The following is a 20,813-nucleotide window of genomic DNA, read 5'->3' as shown; positions in this document are numbered from 1 at the left end:
TGGTCGTTCCCCCATTCCCGTCGCTGAGCTTTCATATACATAGATTTTTACTTTTGTAAGTGGCTCACATAAGGAAAACTAATATAGAACCTAAGATGGTTATAGGCTTCAGCAGTTTTTATAATGTTCAGTTGGATTTTTTAAATTAATTTGGCAACATTTCACACAATCCATTTATATTCTACTAGAGGCCCGGTGCACGAAATTCGTGCATAGGGGGAGGGGTATGTCCCTCAGCCCAGCCTGCACCCTCTCCAATCTGGGACCCCTCGAGGGATGTCCAACTGCCCGTTTAGGCCCAATCCCGGTAGGATCGGGCCTAAACGGGCAGTCGGACATCCCTCTCACAATCCAGGACTGTTGGCTCCCAACTGCTCGCCTGCCTGCCTTCCTGATGCCCCTAACCACTTCTGCCTGCCAGCCTGATCACCCCCTAACCACTCCCCTGTCTGCCTGGTTGATGCCTAACTGCTCTCCTGCCAGCCTGATTGCCCCTAACTGCCCTCCCCTGCAGGCTCGATCGCCCCAACTGCCCTCCCTTGCAGGCCTGGTCCCTCCCAACTGCCCTCCCCTGCTGGCCATCTTGTGGTGGCCATCTTGTGTCCACATGGGGGCAGCCATCTTGTGTGTTGGAGTGATGGTCAATTTGCATATTACTCTTTTATTAGATAGGCTTTTCAAATTAGATCATAGTAATAGCCTAAAACTTAATGAATCAATATCCTTTCTACACATACAACAAGCATAGAACAAAACAGAAAATATCAGAAGGCATCATGCATAGTGAGGATGTTTAATAACATTACTTTCAGTTATATGTATAAATGTGTGTGCAGCATGTTAAATGTTCTCAGATTTGTAAAATTATAATACATAAGAATAAAGCATTTTATGTAATGTCTAAGAAATTTTTCCTGCATAGGTATAAAATATAAAAACCTTACCAATAAACTTTTGCATATAGCATATACAAAAACCTTGCACACTAGCTGCCACTCATCCAGAGTACTGCTCTCCTCATTCCTCTCCCTTCCCCAGTGCTTTTCCCATAACTGGTAGATGTTGGCCAGTACAAAGAGTTGCATTTCTTGGTGCCCTATTCACACAACTCCTCTCCATCACCCCACCTTCAAAGATTAACCCCTTTAGCCTTAAAAGGAGTGATTGCACACAAGTCACTATTTTGTCCGTCTTCATTCTCATGAGTAATCCCATCCCAAACAATTACTTATTCTAGCACTGTTCATAGAACTTTCTGATAAAGGAAATATTCTATATCTTTCCTGTCCAATACAGTAGTCACTAGCCACAGAGTACATATGGTGAGGGTGACCAAGGAACTGAATTTTTATTTAATTTTAACTCATTTAAATAGTTACATGTGGCTAGAGGCTATCATAATGGACAACACAGTCTTATATACAAACAAAAAAAAAAAACAAAGAATTTATCCTCTCTCCTGTCTTTTCAAATCTTGCTATTATTTCTAGAAAAAAGGTCTCGTGTTTATTTTCATTCCATTTTATGAATCACAAAATGTGCCCTCAGGAAGACAGATAAGCCTTGAAAAATAGATAAATCAGATAAAAATAGCTTCTTATAAGAAACTTTTAAATGAAACTAGATATAATAAATAAATAAAAGTTGCAAGAGTAAGAAGAGTACAAAGAGTATCTGTATAGTTTTTATCCAGATTTACTTGCTGTTAATATTTTATGCTATTTGGTTATTATTTGCTCTCTTGCATAAAATATAAAAATATGTATTTCCATATGTATTTCTTAAGAATAAAAATTTATTTAATGTAACCACTATACAGTTATGAACTTGACTAAATTTTACACTAATGCAATAATTTACCATTTGTATTTCAGTTTCTTTCAGAATCAAAACCAAAAGAGTTATTGCAGGCTATTGAAGTCTCACTTACCTCTAGTTGGAATGACATTAATAGTTCTGAGCATTACATTTTCTCCTTTTTTAATTAAACTAACTATAAAATGCTCTTTATTAGAAACCATCTTGTACCACCCTAACACAACTTTCTCATTACTTTTTATACCCCTCTAAATCACATCTACACACCCACTCGGCTATAATAATAATCTAGATAAAATTTAATATTATATTTTTTAAATGTGATTTTATAAATATTGCCCACATTTCTATAATTACATTTATTGCTAATGGCTACAATGTATTATATTGAACTAATATGCTACAAATTATTTAACCATGAATTATAGGACCAAAGATTATAAACATCTTTATCCTTCAATATACCACTTTTAAAGTTACCCTGACAAAATGTATATACACACAGGGGTAAGGGTGAAGAACCATGTCACATGATGAAAAGTAAAGCGTTTACAAAACTAAGAGAACATATGATTATTGCTGTAAACAGTTTAAAGGGTGTCAGAGAGGGGCAGAAGTGGGATCAACAGTTGGAAAAAAAAAGAAAAGCAGTTTTAAGCCCCAAATAAGAAAAATCTTTCAAACTATCAGAATTACTAAACAAGGTCACGGGCTACCACATAAAACACTAAGCTGCCCATCTCTGAAAGCATTCAAAAACAAGCTGACAATCACTTGCCAGAAGACTCTTACACTGGGTGGACAGTAGGATTAGGTAATCTCTCAAGTTTCTTTTCACTCGTGTGTTCAAATATTTATTATTCACCTGCTATGATCGTAGCAATGTGCTAGGTGCTAGGTATAAAAAGTTGACAAGACAGCATGGTCCCTAGGACTTTTGCAATTATAGTCTAGTATAGAAAACAAAAGGAAAAAAACACACAAGTAAACATGTAATTACAAATCATAAGACCTGTGAAGGAAACAATGAAATGCTATAAGAGAAAATAGTAGACTGGGCGTTAAGGAAATCATCTCAGAGGGGCACATTTCATCTGTGGCCTAAAAGAAGAGGAGCTAGCTATGAAATGAGCACTCTGGCGCAATGAAAATCCACTAAAGGTTGTAACAGGAGAGTGACATGATCTGATTTTCACTTCTAAAAGATCATTCTCACTGTTAATGGAAAATAAATCAAAAGGGAAAAAACATGGAGGCAGGGAAATCAGTTAAGAAGCTAGATAGGAAGGAGTCCTACCTAAGAAATGATGATGGACTAAATAGGCTGAAGTAGATGGATAGAAAGGAATAGAGTTCAAGATGTGTGGGGGAGATAGGAGCTACAGCACTTGGTGAGGAGTAAAATGCAAGAGATGAGAGAAAAAGGAAGGACAGAAATCAAGAATGACTCTCAGGTTTTTGGCCTGGATAGCTAATCAAATCATGTTACCATTTTCTGAGATGGAAAGATTGAAGGAAAGACAGATAAGGAGTACAGTGAGAATCCAACTTGAAGAATACATGATTTTTTAAATACAAAATTCTATCAAGATCTCTTAGGATTGCCGGGCCAGTGTTGCTCAGTGGTTGAGCATTGACCTATGAAACAGGAGTGCACATGCCTGAGTTGTGGGCTCAATCCCCAGTAGCGGGCATGCAGGAGACAGCTGATCAATGATTCTCTCTCTCCCTCTCCCTTCTTCTCTGAAATCAATACAAATATAGTTTTAAAAAATCTCTCATGATTGATTCTCTGCTCTTTAAAAGGCAGTCTGTAATCCTGGCCATTGAGGCTCAGTTTGTTGAAGCATTGTCCCGTACACCAAAAGGTGGTGGGTTCAATTTCTAGTCAAGGCACATACCAAGGTTTCGGGAGGCAACCGATTGATGTTTCTCTCTCATATCAATGTTTCTCTCTCTTCCTTCCTCTCTCTAAAACCAATAAAATAAATAAATAAAAATAAAAGGCAGTCTGAAAGGGAGAGGGGGAATGCTTTAAAGAAAACTTGGCAGCTGCTCTCTCTCACCATTATCCAACTCTGCCTTCCATTCACACCAAACCACCCAAGGGTCAGTATCAACCCATGATCTTTCAGGACTTCTTACCAGGGAACACACTACTCCCTTGGCTCAGAATGCCACTCACCCGCCGTGGTCCACCTTGTAACTCTCTCTGACACTTTTTCTTTCTTTCTCACCGCCTTCAGAGTGGAGCTCCTAGGCAGAACAATATAAGCCAAAATGATACATACACCCCACTCTCAACTTCAAAATACTACTATACAGAATGTTCAAATAGATCTTCTACAGTAAGTTACACTAGGTGAGAATCTGGTGCTACCCTCATAAAACCTAAAATCATCAGAAAGTGAATAAAGACCAATACTACAGCAAAAGCTAATATAAATACACATAATACTTTGCAAAATATTCACAATAAATAAAATTACTTTTAAACATGTGCTAAATTGTTTAGAATATAAAGGACTCAAATTTTAAAGTACTTTCTTCTATGAATTTGGACTTTTTAAAAATATTACAAGACAAATTCTGAAATCTGCTTGAAAAAAAATCGAGAAACTAAGAGCATTTCTATGATTATATCTGGTTTCAAAAAATAATAATTCTATACTAAATAACATGTGGTTATGAAACACATTAGACAATGTAGAAGCACAGTGATTATGTTACCACATCTGTAGCATTAGTACATTAGGCCAATATCTTCCAGGAACATAAATAATGATATCAGGAGTCTCTCCTGGGTATTAACTGACAGCTAAATAGCATCTGTTCAAAGTACTACTCAAATAGATTAGCTTACAATTCCCAATAGCAAAGACCTCATTTCTGCCTATTCAGTATCAAGATCTTCCTATAGTTAACTGCTCCTAACTGATATTTGACTACCAAGCACCAGGTATTACTTTCAAACTTTTAATGATTTTTTTTTAGCTCATTAAGAATATGTCCTATAAAATCATATCTGGCATTTAACCCACCCAGACTTCTATTTCTATACATCTTTTCTTGCTTTTCCCTTCTAATCCTTATAAATCATACTCTTAATCCTTAAGCAAATTTCTTATAAAAAGCATAAAATATTTCCTAACAATGTCATCTAATAAAAATGTTTAGGAAATTGACCTTTAACCTTTTGCACTCGGATGTCGAGTGTGACGGTTATTGAATGTATCAATAATTTGAAATATAAAAAAATCCAAATAAATAAGTTTGTATGAAAAGAAACTCCAGTTTTTTATTCTACTGCCGCGCTTTGTAAAATCTGGGGTATTTAAAAAATTAAATCCCGAGTAGAATAAAGGAATCGAGAAAAAAGCAAGCGAGTGCAAAGGGTTAATGGTTATACAAGGATTAGTGGCGTGGCACCCAAAACTATTTTACCTTTGGCATTTCTACATAATATAACCAACATACAAGCATGTCAAATTTGTTTGCAATGTCCAGGACCAAGCAGACGAGGCTTTTTACAATGCTCTACTCAGGATATTAGAACCTGGCTAGTAAGAAATAGTTAAGGGGACGGAGAGGAAACAGCTCCATCAGCAGCACTTGCCAAGTAATGGAAATGAGGGATAGGAGACAGAAGTCAAGATGATTCCTGGGTTTATAATTTGGGTAAATGAGTTACTGGCAGCATCATTAATCAAAATGGGAAAATTAGGTGAATGGAAAAAACCATGTACTTAATTTTTGATGTTCTAAGTTTCAGGTTTTCTTTATACATATTTTAATTGATTTCAAGAGGAAGGGTTTTCTTTATATATATTTGAATTGATTTCAGAGAGGAAGGGAGAGGGAAAGAGAGATAGAAATATCAATGATGACAATCATTTATCAGTTGCTTCTTGCACACCCCCTACTGCGGACCAAGCCCGCAACCCAGGTATGTGCTCTGACTGGGAATTGAATAGTGACCTCCTGGTTCATAGGTCAATGCTCAACCACTGAGCCACACTGGCTTAACACAGATTTTCTACTAGACAATCAGATGGGCATTCTAAGTAGCAAACCTAAAGACTAGAAGTGCTCACCAGAAAAATGGGCTGAGGAAATGAACACAGAAAGGAGATCATGAAAAACATGTGTTCAAGAATGCATGGCAGAATGAAGAAAAAAACAAAAGTCAGCCTGAAACCTCGGGAGGCATGAACATTAGGGATAAGAGTCAGTAAAGACAGCTGAGAGAGAATCTATCCTACCTAATAAAATAGTAATATGCAAATTGACCGCACCTTTGCTACGCCCAAGCCACGCCCAGCAGCCAAAGCCACGCCCACCAGCCAATCAGGGCAAGTATGCAAATTACCCAACAAAGATGGCGGTTAATTTGCATACGCTGAGGGAGGGAGGAGTGAAGACTGAAGACAACTTAGAAGGAAGAGGGAGGAAAAGCGGAAAGCAAGGTGGCTGCCAGAGGGAAAGCCCGGGCGGGGCAGAGCGGGGCAGGCAGTAGCGGGGCGCAGGTGCAGGCGTGGGGGCCGCAATGGCGGCGGCAGCGGCAGTGCACACGGCCACAGCGGCTGCTTGCAGGATTCTTCCTGCAAATGGGCTACTAGTACTAATAATAAAGGGATATGCAAATTGTCCATGACACCATCACAGTAACAGTAACAACCATACAGCAGGCTGCATGGGGCGACCAGGCCGGCAGGGAGGTTAGTGAGGGACGACCAAATGACTGAACAGCAGGCTGCATGGAGTGACCAGGCCAGCAGGGGGGGGCAGTTGGGGTCAACCAGGCTGGTGGGGGGGGGGGAGCAGTTGGGGGCAACCAAGCCAGGCGGAGGGACAGTAAGGGATGACCAGGTTGGCAGGGGGGCAGTTGGGGGCAACCAGGCTGGTGGAGGGGGGGCAGTTAGGAGTAACTAGGCCGGGAGAGGGGATAGTAAGGGGTGACCAGGTTGGCAGGGGGGCAGTTGGGGGTGACCAGACCAGCAATGGGGGCAGTTGGGGGCAACCAGGTTGGCAGAGAGGGGCAGTTGGGGGCGACCAGGCCAGCAGGGGCGGGGGGCAGTTGGGGGCGACCAGGCCAGCAGTGGGGGCAGTAAGGGGCAATCAGGCCAGTGGGGGGGGGCAGTTAGGGGTGACCAGGCCGGCGAGGGGGGGCAGTTGGGAGCAACCAGGCTGGCGGGGGGGGCAGTTAGGGATGACCAGGCCGGCAGAGGGGGGGGCAGTTAGGGGTGACCAGGCCAGCGGGGGTGGCAATTGGGGGTGACCAGGCCGGCAGGGGGAGCAGTTAGGGGTGATCAGGCAGGCAGCCAGGTGAGCAGTTAGGAGCCAATTAGGTCCCGGATTGAGAGAGAGATGGCCAACTGCTAGTTTAGGCTGCGATTGGGCCTAAACTGGCCGTCGGACATCCCCTGAGGGGTCCCGGGTTGGAGAGGGTGCAGGCTGGGCAGTGGAGACCCACCCCTCCGTGCATGAGTTTCATGCAACAGGCCTCTAGTAAGTACAAAAGAGAAATAAGTGATATCATGAAGACAAAAGAAGAGAGGGTGTTAAAAACATGGGCATGACCATATAAAAAGTCCACAATGGATTTAACAATTAGGAACTATATCCAAGGATAGATACAATTTCAGTAAGTAGAGGAACCAAGAATAGAAACATTCAATATTGCTGAGGCTATTCCAGGGAGGGGGAATGGCTCAAACAAACAAGGCAAAAAAGGTAAAGTGTGAAGTGTGTTTAGAATAGAATATAGAAGAGTTTTGCTGGAATGGAAGGTTCACATAGCAGAAGACAAGAAAGGAAGTGTAGGCCAAAGACTGCATTCCACATTTTATTCTACTTTTGACTTTATTCTGTGAGCGGGAAGAAGAAAGACAGGTAGCTTTTTTATTTTATTTTTTTAAGATAACTACTGTGGTGACTAGCCTCAATTGTGAACTGGAATGACAACACAGTTAAGGCAGGGCAAGCTATTAAGCAGTCCTAAAATTACATAGTAATGAAGGCCTAAATGAGACTGGCAGTAGCCAAAGTAAGAATTAAGGGATACATGAAAAAGATATTCTATACTCCTTGGGTGCCCTAGATATCCCACTGTCCCTATATTATTATACTTACCACATTGTATCATAATCATTTTTGGACTGGGGCTCTCTTTTATTCAACCTTTCACCACTAGTACTAACAAGTCAGAAACACTAGAAGTGGCCGAAAAGTGATTGCTGAATTAAATAGAACTCAGTAATTATAATATATATAAGTGAGACTTAAAGATACTGCAGAGAATATGCAGATTACATGATACTGCATATAGAAAACCCTAAGGCTCCACCAAAAAAACTATGAGATGTAATAAATGAATTTGACAAAGTAGCAGAATATAAAATTAATATACAGAAATCAGTGGCATTTGTATACACCAATTATGAACTCTCAGAAAAACTAAAAAAAAAAAAAAAATTCCATTTACTATTGCAACAAAAAATAGTAATAAGGTACATAGGAATAAACTTGAGGTAAAAGACCTGTACTCAGAAAACTATAGGACATTGAAGAAAGAAATAGAGGAAGACACAAACAAGTGGAATCATGTACCAAGTTCATGGATTGGAAAAATTAACATCATTATAATGTTTATACTACCCAAAACAATCTACAGATTTAATGCAATTCCTATTAAAATACCAATGGCATATTCCACAGAGCTAGAGCAAGTATTCCAAAATTTTTTTTAAAATATATTTTATTGATTTTTTACAGAGAGGAAGAGAGAGGGATAGAGAGTTAGAAACATCGATGAGAGAGAAACATCGATCAGCTGACTCTTGCACACCCCCTACTGGGGATGTGCCCGAAACCAAGGTACATGCCCTTGACCGGAATCGAACCCGGGACCCTTCAGTCCTCAGGCTGACGCTCTATCCACTGAGCCAAACCGGTTTCGGCTATTCCAAAACTTTATATGGAACCAAAAAAGAATAGCCTTAGTAATCTTGAGGGGGGAAAAAACAAAGTTGGAGGGATTACAATACTGGGTATCAAACTATACTACAAAGCCATTGTAATGAAAACAGCCTGGTACTGCCCTCGCCAGTGTGGCTCAGTTGGCTAGACATTGACCTATGCACCAGGAGGTTGCCATTTCCATGCCCAGTCAAGAGTAGCTCCCGGGTTGTGAGCTCAATCCTCGGTAGGGAGCGTGCAGGAGGCAGCGGATTGATGCTGTCAAACAAACTGGTACTGCTATCATTACAAGAATATAGATCAATGGAACAGAACTGAAAGCCCAGGTTTTTACGGTCAATTAATATTTGATATAGGAGGCAAGAGCTTATAATGGAGTAAAAACAGTCTCTTCAATAAATGGTGCTGGGAAATTGGACAAGTACATGCAAAAAAAATGAAACTAGACTGCCAACTTACACCATTCACAGGAATAAATTCAAAATGTATAAAAGACTTAAATGTACGTTGCAAAACCATAAAAATCCTAGAAAATAGGCAGTAAAATCTCAAACATCCGTCATAGCATAATTTTGGCCAATACATTCGCTAGGGCAAGAAAAACAAAGAAAATAAACAAATGTGACTATATCAAACTAAAAAGCTTCTGCACAGCAAAAGAATCTATCAACAAAATGAAAAGGGAACCCACTGAACAAGAGAACATATTTGCCAATGATATAATTGATAAAAGGTTAATTTCCAAAATACATAAGAAACTTCTACAACTCGACACCAGGAAAACAAACAACCCAATTAAAAAATGGGCAAAGGACCTGAATAGACACTTCTCCAAAGAGGACATTCAGATGGCCAACAGACATATGAAAAAAATGCTCAAAGTCACTGATCATCAGAGAGATGCAAATTAAAATGACAATAAGATATCACCTTACATTCACCAGAATGGATAGCAGCAATCCTATCTAATAAAGAGGGAATATGCTAATTAACTGTCATGCCCTCACAAGATGGTGGCGCCCACAGCCACAAGATGGTGGCACCCAGTCCCCTCAGCCCGCCTCATCCAGCCGGAGTCCCCCAGTCCTCTCAGCCCCACCTCATCCAGCCTCAGTCCCCTAGTTCCCTCAGCTCTGCCTCACCCAGTCCCCGCAGCATCCAGCCTCAGTTTCCCAGTCACCTCAGCCCCACCTCATCCAGCCAGAGTCCCCCAGTCCCTTCAGTCCCAATAGGGATGGCAGGTGCCACGCGCCTCATCCAGCCGGAGTCCCCTAGTCCCCTCAGCCCGCTTCATCCAGCCTCAGTCCCCCAGTCCCCTCAGCCCCTCCTCATCCAGCCAGAGTCCCCCAGACCCTTCAGCCCCGCAGGGGAAGGCAGTTTGGGGCAATCAGGCCAGCAGGGGAGGGCAGTTGGAGGTGATCGGGGCGGTAGGGGAGGGCAGTTGGGGACAATCGGGCCAGCAGGGAAGCAGTTACACATTAATCAGGGAGGCAGGGGAGCAGTTGGGGGGCTATCAGGCTGGCAGGCAGAGTGGTTAGGGACAATAAGGCAGGCAGGCAGGTGAGTGGTTAGGAGCCAGCAGTCCTGGATTGTGAGAAGGATTTCCAACTGTCGGTTTAGGCCGGATTCCGCAGGGATCGAGCCTAAACCGGCAGTCGGACATCCCCCAAGGGGTCCCAGATTTGAGAGGGTGCAAGCTGGGCTGAGGGACACCCCCCATGCATTCGTGCACCAGGCCTTTAGTAAATCAATAAACAAGTGCTGCTGAGGATCTAGAGAAAAGGGAACCCTAGTGCATTGTTGGTGGAAATGTAGAATGGTGCAATCACTGTAGAGTTACCTCAAAAAACTAGAGGCCCGGTGCCTGGTGCATGAAATTCGTGCACGGTAGTGGGGGATCCCTCAGCTCGGCCTACAATGATGCCAGAATCCCGCGCCCTGGCCGGCCTCTGGTCAGAGGCCCACCTGCCCGCCCTACCTCCCTCCGTGGGCCGGGGTACATGGGACACTGGGGCTTGTGGCCAGGGCAACGCTGCCAGCATCCAGCGCCCCGGCCAATATGGGTGCTGCCATCTTTGTGATGGAGTGATGGTTAATTTGCATATTACCCTTTTATTAGATAGGAGGATTAGAAATGGAACTGCCTTTTGACCCAGTGAACTAACTTCTGGAAATATAGCCTAATAATTCTGAAATGCCAATCAGAAAAAATATATGCTCCCCTATGCTCATAGCAGCACTATTTACAATAGCCAAGATATGGAAGTAGCCCAAGTGCCCATCAGTAGATGAATGGATAAAAAAAGCTGTGGTGAATTTACACAATGGAATACTACTTGGCCTTAAAAAGGAAGAACATATTATCTTTTGCAACAGCATGCATGGACCTGGAGATTTTTATGCGAATTGAAATAAGCCAGTCAGAGTAAGACAAATACCATCTGATCTAACTTATATATGGAATCTAATAAATAAAATAAGCTGACGAACAAAGTAGAACCAGGGCATGGAGCATGGGAACAGACTGAAGCAATGTCAAAGGATAGTGTGGCAGGAGGGCTAGATAAAAGAAGGTAAGGAGATGAGTCAAAGAACATATATGCATAGCTCCTGGTCACAGACAACAGTGTGGTGAAAGCCAGGGAAGGGAGAGGCTGGGAGGAGGTGAGCAAAGGGTGTGGAGGGATTGAAGGGCATGTGTAATAGTTTCAACAATAAAAATAAGTTGAAAAATAAATAAATAATTATTTTTTAAAAGATGCTGCAGAGAAACCTAAGTAACTTACAAAGTAGTGATATAAAAACACGAATGGAAAAGTACAGATCAAGTTTAAGGAATGAAGTTCAGTTATGTTTAAGGTGGAGGGTGTCTAAGGCCAGCATCCAAATAGAAATGACTAAGAGAAAAAAGTGACACCACAAAGAAAAACACTGAGATACTTAGACAAAAATAGAGATTTGTGATATATAATGAAATCACCAACAAATCTCATTATTTGCTCATAACAACAAACATGCAATAAAATATTAATTTCCTAAGATAATTTGGAGTAGGACTCTCTTAAACATGCTATCTGTATTGCTCATTTGTATGTTTTATACAAATAAAATTGATGTAAAAGCCCAACCAAATGAGTCAATCAAAACTAGGTCAATGTTGAAATATTTTTTACTTTACTCCATCATTCATTCAACAAAATGTATTGAGTGATTATAAGTTTGTGTTGGAGCAAGGGGGACTAGACACAAAAGCAAATAGAGAAAAAATATAGCAATTACTACAATAAAATAACTGCAAAATGTTACAGGAACATAGGTAACAAAGAATCTATATATAGAAAAGCCCAATGACCGGAAAGACCAGAAGGACCGGAATGACCTGACGCACACTACAGCAGCCAACCGGTCTGATCCAGGCCCCCATCGGCACCCCCCACCCCCCAGCCAGCCTGGCCCCCCAATCAGCCCCCAACACCCCAATTGGGGGCAGGGCCAGCCAGCCAACCTCCCGCAGCTCCTCCCCCCCCCCCCCCCCCCGCCGGCCTGGCCCAATGGGCCCCCATTGGAGCAGGCCGGCTGGACCCAACCATGCATGAATTCGTGCACCAGGTCTCTGGTGGAGAATATAATGGAGTAGAGGATTCATGATAAAAATATGCCTAAAAGAAAGCTTTCCTAGAAAAAGGAGACATCCATATTGAGTTTTTAAAAAGAGGAAGTGCCCTAGCTGGCTTGGCTCAGTGGATAGAGCGTTGACCTTCAGACTGAAGGATCCAGGGTTCAATTCCAGTCAAGGGCACATGCCTGCGTTGCCAGCTCGATCACCAGTGGGGGGTATGCAAGAGGCAGCCAATCAATGATTCTCTCTCATCATTGATGTTTCTATCTCTCTCTCTCCCTCTGCAAACAAAAAATATATATTTGAAGGGGGGAAAAAATTCTCCAGCAGGGCATACAGAATGTCCATGGAAGGAAAAAATGACAAATAAATAAATAAATACATACATACATACTAAAATAAAAAGAGGAAGTGATTTAACAAGATACCTAAGAAGTTTAATGGTATTCTGGAAAAAAGAATAGTAGGTACAAAAGCACAGAGATATCAGTTTCTCATCTCCATGGAACCATGGCAGATGATAAGGGCCACAGCTCATGGGGGACTTTCTATGTACACGGATAAAAGAATTTTACTTCTATCCTGTGGTCCTCTGGTTAAGAAATGTCAGATGTGCATTAGAATCCCCAGGGAACACTCCAGATCCCTTAAAGCAGAAGGCAAGTGCAGGGAGGTGGGCAAGAAGCAAAAAAAAGGGAGAACTAACTCGCATAAACAGAGAGCCACAGGAGATTTTTAAGCAATAACAGAACTTGATCAGATCTGTGTTTCAGAAATCCAAAGTCAGTAGCATGGATCAGTGGCTAAGGGAAGAAAATCTGGAGGAAGACCAACAAAGATTAAGAAGCTATTGCAATGACGCTCCAGCACTAAATATTGACAACTACTTAAATGTAAGTGAACCACAAAAAGAGGCACATAAAGTGCTGTAACTGTAATATGGGCTTTCAACTTAATTTTCTGAACTTATCTCAGAGAGCAACTCAATAATCAGAAGCAATTACAGTAAAAGCATGGTCAAGTACATTAGAAAAAAAGGAAAAGAGTGGCCATCAAATTTCCCCTTTAAAGTGCTTTAATTATACTTCAAATTAAAGTTTTTAACTTTTTCTTTTCTTTAGTAAAAAGGTTATATAGTAAAACTACCATATTAGAGATTATCCAACCAAATTTAGAATCTACTACTGGGCAAACACTGTGTAAAACTGCTGATAAAAATAAACAGGTAAGCCCTAACCAGTTTGGCTCAGTGGATAGAGCGTCAGCCTGTGGACTCAAGGGTTCCAGGTTTGATTCTGGTCAAGGGCATGTACCTTGGTTGTGGGCACATCCCCAGTAGGAGGTGTGCAGGAGGCAGCTGATCGATGTTTCTCTCTCATGGATGTTTCTAACTCTCTATCCCTCTCCCTTCCTCTCTGTAAAGAATCAATAAAATATATTTTTAAAAAATAAAAATAAAAAAATAAACAGGTAAAAATTACCAGAGAATAGGTTAGCAACAAAAAAACAACAAACAAACAAAAAAAGACCAGTTAATCTATTTCATAATCATTTATAAAAAAAAAATTGTTATCCACATATAAATACAACAGTTTTGAACTAATGAAATCTCACCAAAATGGGGGGAAGGAATGTTCTTTAACACCTCTCCCCACAAGCCACTGTCTTCATCTATATATGAAAGGCTAAGTGACCGATCATCCGTCCGTGCAACTGTCCGACCGACTGACCGGCCGGTACATATGACATGCACTGGCAATTTAAAAATAAACATTGACTCGAGCATGCACAATACATATAAAGTTCTTGCTGGTTCCAACTGCACACGCGTATTTCAACCTGTCATTGTCCATCGTGAATTTGGTTGACACTTGTATTATAGAGAAAGGGCAAGTAGTGATATTAAAATATTTCTTTTAATTAACTTCCTTTCAATGTGCACGAATCCGTGCAATAGGTCAATAGTTTGAAATAAATAGGTTAATGCATAAGGATATATATAATAATGATATTGGGTACACAGATTAGGATAAAACTAATTTCATTTACTTTTTAAATAAATGATTCCTGTAATTTTTTTTCTCTCTTGGATCACTCCATCAGCTTTATATTCTCTATTTATATAAATACTAGAGGCCTGATGCACAAATTTCATGCAAGGGGCTCGGCCCTCGCAGCCCCGGCCAGCCCTTGCAGTCCCTCACAGCCCCTCGCAGCCTCAGTTGGCCCTCGCAGCCCCTCGCAGCCCCAGCCAGCCCTCGCAGCCCCTCACATCCCCTCGCAGCCTCAGCTGGCCCTTGCAGCCCCTCACAGCCCTGGCCAGCCCTCGCAGCCCAGCTTCGTCTGGAAGATCATCCTGATGGTCATCTGGAAGGTCATCCAGACAGTCATTCTGCTGTTCGGTCTAATTAGCATACTAGCTCTCTATTATATAGGATACTAGAAAAACACCCATCTTTTTAAAGCAATTCCTTGACTCTACATCCCCTCCATTTACCAACCTATTTTTCTCAGCTTTAATTTATAGCAAATTCCTTAAAAGGACTGGCTGTTGCCCTGGCCAGTGTGCTCAATGGTTAGAGTGCCAGCCCAAGCACTGAAGGATACTGGGTTTGATTCCGGTCAAGGGCAGGTATCTGGATTGTGGCTTCAATCCCCGGGCCTGGTCCCGACTCATGTGCGGGAAGCAACCAATTGATGTATCTCTCTCACATGGATGTTTTTCTCTCTCTTTTTCTCTCTCTTTCTCTCTCTCTCTCTCTCTCTCTCTCTCTCTCTCTCCCCCTCTCTTCCTCTCTCCCTCTCTCCCTTCCTTCCTTCCTCCCTCTCTTCCACTCTCTCTAAAAATCAATGGAAAAGATGTCCTCCAGTGAGATTTCAATAAAAATTATTGAAGCTGACTAAAGGTGAGAAATGAGATGCTTTTTGTATGACTGAAAATTTCCATTTAAAGGTTTTTTTCATCTAATACTTAGAAAAAATTAAATGAGGAGAACTTGAAGAAATGGGGGGACAACTGCCACTTCTTAAACAGAACAAGCATATGTGTACTCTTGTTCCATCTTCCTCAAAAGTTCTCTCCCCTAAATCTGCTCAGATTAGATCACAATATTACTTCTCCCACTTTATCTACAATACCAGTGGTCGGCAAACTCATTAGTCAACAGAGCCAAATATCAACAGTACAACGACTGAAATTTCTTTTGAGAGCCAAATTTTTTAAACTTAACCTTCTTCTAACCCCACTTCTTCAAAATAGACTCACCCAGGCCGTGGTATTTTGTGGAAGAGCCATACTCAAGGGGCCAAAGAGCCGCATGTGGCTCGCGAGCCGCAGTTTGCCGACCACGGTACTATACCATTCATTACTACAGCCTTCTCTAACCACCTTATATAAAACAGCAGCATCCCCCTCACATGTTCTTTCCATCTTATTCTGCTTTTTCTCCACAGCACTATAATAGCAGATATATTACATATATACTTGTTTATTTCCTATATGTTATCATTAGAATATAAGTTTCATAGGGCAGAAAAATGTGTTTTCCTCACTGCACTATTACTAGCAAGTGTTCAGCAGGTATTTCTTTTTTTGTTTAATATATTTTATTGATTTTCTACAGAGAGGAAGGGAGAGGGATAGAGAGCCAGAAACATCGATGAGAAACATCGACCAGCTGCCTCCCACACACATCCCACCAGGGATGTGCCCGCAACCAAGGTACATGCCCTTGACCAGAATAGAACCCGGGACCCCTCAGTCCGCAGGCCGACGCTCCATCCACTGAGCCAAACCGGTTCTGGCCAGCAGGTATTTCTTGAATGGATGGATGACACGAATGAGGAAAATCCAGACTCAGTATCTGGTCTCAAAGCATGTGTTGAGGGAATTTACAGTGTCTAACATGTCCTGGAAAGATGTTGACTGCAAGAGTGGCTGCAATAATGGCAAAGTTTCCAACTCCAGTAAAAGCTAATCCTATATAATCCTACCTAATAAAATAGTAATATGCAAATTGACCCTAACTCCGCTACACCCACAAGCCACACCCACCAGCCAATCGGGAGCAGATATGCAAATAAACCCAACCAAGATGGCTACGGCCACAGAGAGCAAGGTTTCCCAGGCAACGGAGGAAGCCAAGCTTTCCGCCTGCCCTTGCAGGCCTAAGCCTCCACTCAACCTACAAAGTTTCAATTATAGAAGGTAAACAAATCCAAACAGAAATGGCGGCAGCCACAGAGCTGGAGAGAGCAGGCCAGGGTTGCCCCCGGCAACGGAGGTAGCCAAGCTTTCCACCTGCTCTGACTGGCCTAGGCCTCCACTCCAGGCTACAAAGTTTCAATTATAGAAGGTGAATTAACCCCAACAGAAATGGCTGCCTGCCATGGAGCGAGCAGGAGGCTTGGCTCCACTCCAGGCTACAAAGTTTCAATTGTAGAAGGTAAATAAATTCCAGATACCAGGGCCTCCGCTTGGGTTGCCAGGGGGCGTGGCTGGCCTGCAAACCACCACAGGCCCCTTGCTCAGGCCGCCCCACCCCCCAAGGGAACCCCCATCCTGATCCGGGACACCCTTCAGGGCAAACCAGCTGGCCCCCACCCCTGCACCAGGCCTCTATCCTATCTAATAAAAGAGTAATATACAGATTGATCATCACTGCAACACACAATATAGCTGCCCCCATGTGGTCAAAGATCCTGCCCCCATGTGGACACAAGATGGCCACCACAAGATGGCCAGCAGGGGAGGGCAGTTGGGAGGCACCCGGCCTGCAAGGGAGGGCAGTTGGGAGGGACCAGGCCTGCAAGGGAGGGCAGTTGAGAGGGACCAGGCTTGCAAGGGAGGGCAGTTGGAGGCGATCAACCCTGCAGGGGAGGGCAGTTAGGTGTGACCAGGCCGGCAGAGGAGGGAAGTTGGGGGCAAACAGGCTGGCAGGGGAGCAGTTAGGCATCAGTCAGGCTGGCAACGGAGTGGTTAGGGGGTGATCAGGCTGGCAGGCAGAAGCGGTTAGGGGCAATCAGGAAGGCAGGCATGCGAGCAGTTGGGAGCCAGCAGTCCTGGGTTGTGAGAGGGATATCCAACTGCCCAGGGATATCCCTCAAGGGGTCCCAGGTTGGAGAGGGTGCAGGCTGGGCTGAGGGACACCCCCCCTCCATGCACGAATTTTGTGCACCAGGCCTCTAGTCCTATATAATAAAAGCATAATATGTTAAGTGTCTGGTCATCCGGTTGGCCATTCAACCAATCAAAGCATAATATGCTAATGACATGCTAAGGCCACTCAACCGCTCGCTATGACATGCTCTGACCACCAGGGGCAGACAGTCGACCAGTCCACCAGTCACTATGATGTGCACTGACCACCAGGGGGCAGACAGTCAACCAGTCCACCAGTCGCTATGATGTGCACTGACCACCAGGGGGCAGACGCTCCAACTGGTAGGTGAGCATACTGCTGAGGTCCGGCCAACCGGGACTGAGAGAGATGGGCTGGACACGCCCTGGAGTCCTTCAGCAGTACCTCCCCGGCTGGCCAACCTCCTGCATCCCTCCCTGGCCCCAATTGTGCAACAGTGAGATCCCTCAGCCTGGCCTGCGCCCTCTCGCAATCTGGGACCCCTCGGGGGATGTCAGAGAGCTGGTTTCAGCCCAATTCCGCAGGCCAGGCCGAGGGACCCCACTGGTGCATGAATTCATGCACCGGGCCTCTAGTAATAAATAAGGGTGGGCAAGTCCAGACTATCGTAAAATGAAGAAAATAAACTTGAGAAAAAATGTTAAATAAAAATAAAAAGAATAAGCGAAAAAATGGCCACCCCTACCTCCCCACTTCCTGTAAAGAGCAGTTCTCAACCTGTGGGTCACGACCCCTTTGGGGGTCGAATGACCCTTTCACAGGGGTCACCTAAGACATCCTGCACATCAGATATTTACATTATGATTCATAACAGTAACAAAATTACAGTTACGAAGTAGCAACTAAAATAATTTTATAATTGGGGATCACCACAACATGAGGAACTGTATTAGAGGGTCGCGGCATTAGGAAGGTTGACAACCACTGCTGTAAAGAATACCATGTGGATATATTTCCTATAAGCTGGCCTATCAACTCAGACCAAAATATCACCAGACCCATTCTATACACTTAAATAGCTGTTATGAATAGTTCCTAATTTTCTAAGCTATGAACTTCAGAGAAAATTGTAACTCCCAACCCTAACACTGGCTGCCAAGACATAATGGTCACAGAAAGCTCTCAAATTTCCCCAAAGCACTCAGGCTGCAACCAAATATCATTAGTAAGATGGCAACAACAATTCAAAGTACCTTTGGTGTCTGCCTATCTTCACTATCCCTAATGTATTCAGATGTATTCACTACGGGCTGAGGCATCAAAAATTGTGGTATCTTCACATGGGATATGGATGTGGGAAGGAGAGGGGAAGGGACCAAGAGAGGAACAAGGAGAAGATGAGGAGAGAGAGGGAGAATGAATTTAAAGAAACAGGACCTAGATATTTTTTTGAATTTTAAAGAGAGGTAGCTTGCCAGGGAATAGAAAGTATCTACTAAAATACAAGCTGTCACCTAGACCCGTGGTCGGCAAACTGTGGCTTGCCAGCCACATGCGGCTCTTTGGCCCCTTGAGTGTGGCTCTTCCACAAAATACCACGGCCTGGGCAAGTCTATTTTGAAGAAGTGGCATTAGAAGAAGTTTAAGTTTAAAAAATTAAATTATTTGTAAAATAAACAAAAGCCTGTCAGAATTGATCGGGTCCACCACAGTAAGTACACATTTTAAAATTGACTCTTCTGAAGCATAAAACCACAATTATCGTTTTTCCCCCCAAAAAAACTATCACATAGAGTAATTGGATAAATTCTTATCACATACAGAGTAATCATACATGTCATTTTAGCCATGCTATTAGCCAGATAGAACCTTGTTATATTAAAATCTCATTTTACCATCAAAACATTAACTGTATGTGGGATTTCCACATGGTAGCAGAAGCCACTTATTATGGGGCAACTGGAGAGTGGGCCCCAACTACTGAGGTTAAAAACTATCCAACCAAATGTAATGGCAAAGCCTAGGTCTCTCCTATATCCCCAAATGAATTGCCATGTTTCTTAGCCACTCAAGAACTAAGCATTCAAGGAGGAAGAAATTGTAAGACTATTGTAAGAAAATTGTAAGAAAATTGGAAACTTCTTCATTTTCTTCTAAAAACACCATGGAGTAATGAAAAATATACAAGCAGTCCGGCTGGCCTAGCTTAGTGGTTGAGCATCGACCTATGAACCAGGAGGTCACGGTTCAATTCCTGGTCAGGGCACACGCCTGGGTTGCAAGCTCAATCCCCAGTAGAGGGTGTGAAGGAGGCAGCCGATCCATGATTCTCTCTCATCATACACTAGAGGCCCAGTGCATGAAATTTGTGCACTCGTGGTGGGGGGTGTCCATCAGCCCAGCTTGCGCCCTCTCGCAGTCCGGGAGCCCACGGGGGATGTCCGACTGATGGCTTAGGCCCACCCAGGGAGCAGGCCTAAGCCGTTACTCGGACAACCTTAGCACTGCGGCGGAGGCAGTGGTTTTACACTGTACTCGCCAGTCATGAGTCGGCTCAGGGCTTCTGGCTGAGCGGTGCTCCCCCTGTGGGAGCACACTGACCACCAGGGAGCAGCTCCTGCATTGAGTGTCTGCCCCCTGGTGGTCAGTGTGCGTCATAGCGACCAGTCGTTCCGCTGTTCGGTCAATTTGCGTATTAGCCTTTTATTTTATAGGATGTTTCTATCTCTCCTTCCTTCCTGTCTGAAATCAATAAAAATATATTTTTAAAAAATACACAAGCATGTGGTCAGGAGATGTGTTATACAGGTGAGTATGTAACCTCAAGCAACTTATGTGAAAGTTGAATCAAATAATCTCTTAATTCTTTCAAATTCAATATTCTATTTAAAAGAATTGATCCCACCCCCTCCAAAAATGCCTCACTCAGATTGTAAAATAATTACTAAGATTCAGAATTAGGAAACTGGGAGCAAAGGTAAAATGCACAGGTGATCAAAAGCCTGGATTGGATCCCAGCTCTGTCTGACCTTTTTTACCTGCGTGACCTTGGGCAAATTACTCTGCCTTGAAGTCCTAAAATCAAAGCAGCAGCAGTCCTACGGACCATCCCTTTCATTCGTGCCATGAAACACACTGGTGCCTTGTCATGAGTGGGGTTTACTTCCTAACAAGCAACAATAATTTTGACTTCATTCTTGGAAATTTTAAAGTACCTCGTTTGTGCATTCCTCTTTTCTAAATTTTCTGATATTGAGAGTAGTTAACACATTTTGCCTATCTTAAAGCTATACTGAAGATTGAAAGCATTCCTCAAA

General features: G+C 42.9%; 1 protein-coding gene across 7 annotated transcripts in view; it reads right to left on the bottom strand.

The window, feature by feature from the left end:
* CCSER2 (coiled-coil serine rich protein 2) overlaps positions 1-20,813 on the bottom strand; it is a 243,540-nt gene that overhangs the window by 220,587 nt on the left and 2,140 nt on the right. Inside the window, exon 2 of one of the 7 annotated variants that reach the window (XM_079793281.1) lies at positions 4,004-4,074. The exons of the other annotated variants lie outside the window; for them this stretch is intronic. The gene's annotated coding sequence lies outside the window, so the exon portion shown is untranslated. The remainder of the gene's footprint in view (positions 1-4,003; positions 4,075-20,813) is intronic. 7 annotated transcript variants of the gene reach the window in all.

The sequence above is a fragment of the Cnephaeus nilssonii genome (genome assembly GCF_951640355.1).
Source record: "Cnephaeus nilssonii genome assembly, chromosome: 16".
In the NCBI taxonomy this organism is placed as follows: domain Eukaryota; kingdom Metazoa; phylum Chordata; class Mammalia; order Chiroptera; family Vespertilionidae; genus Cnephaeus; species Cnephaeus nilssonii.
The sequence above is the reverse complement of the archived record's forward strand: the minus strand, read 5'-3'. Positions and strand labels throughout refer to the sequence as shown.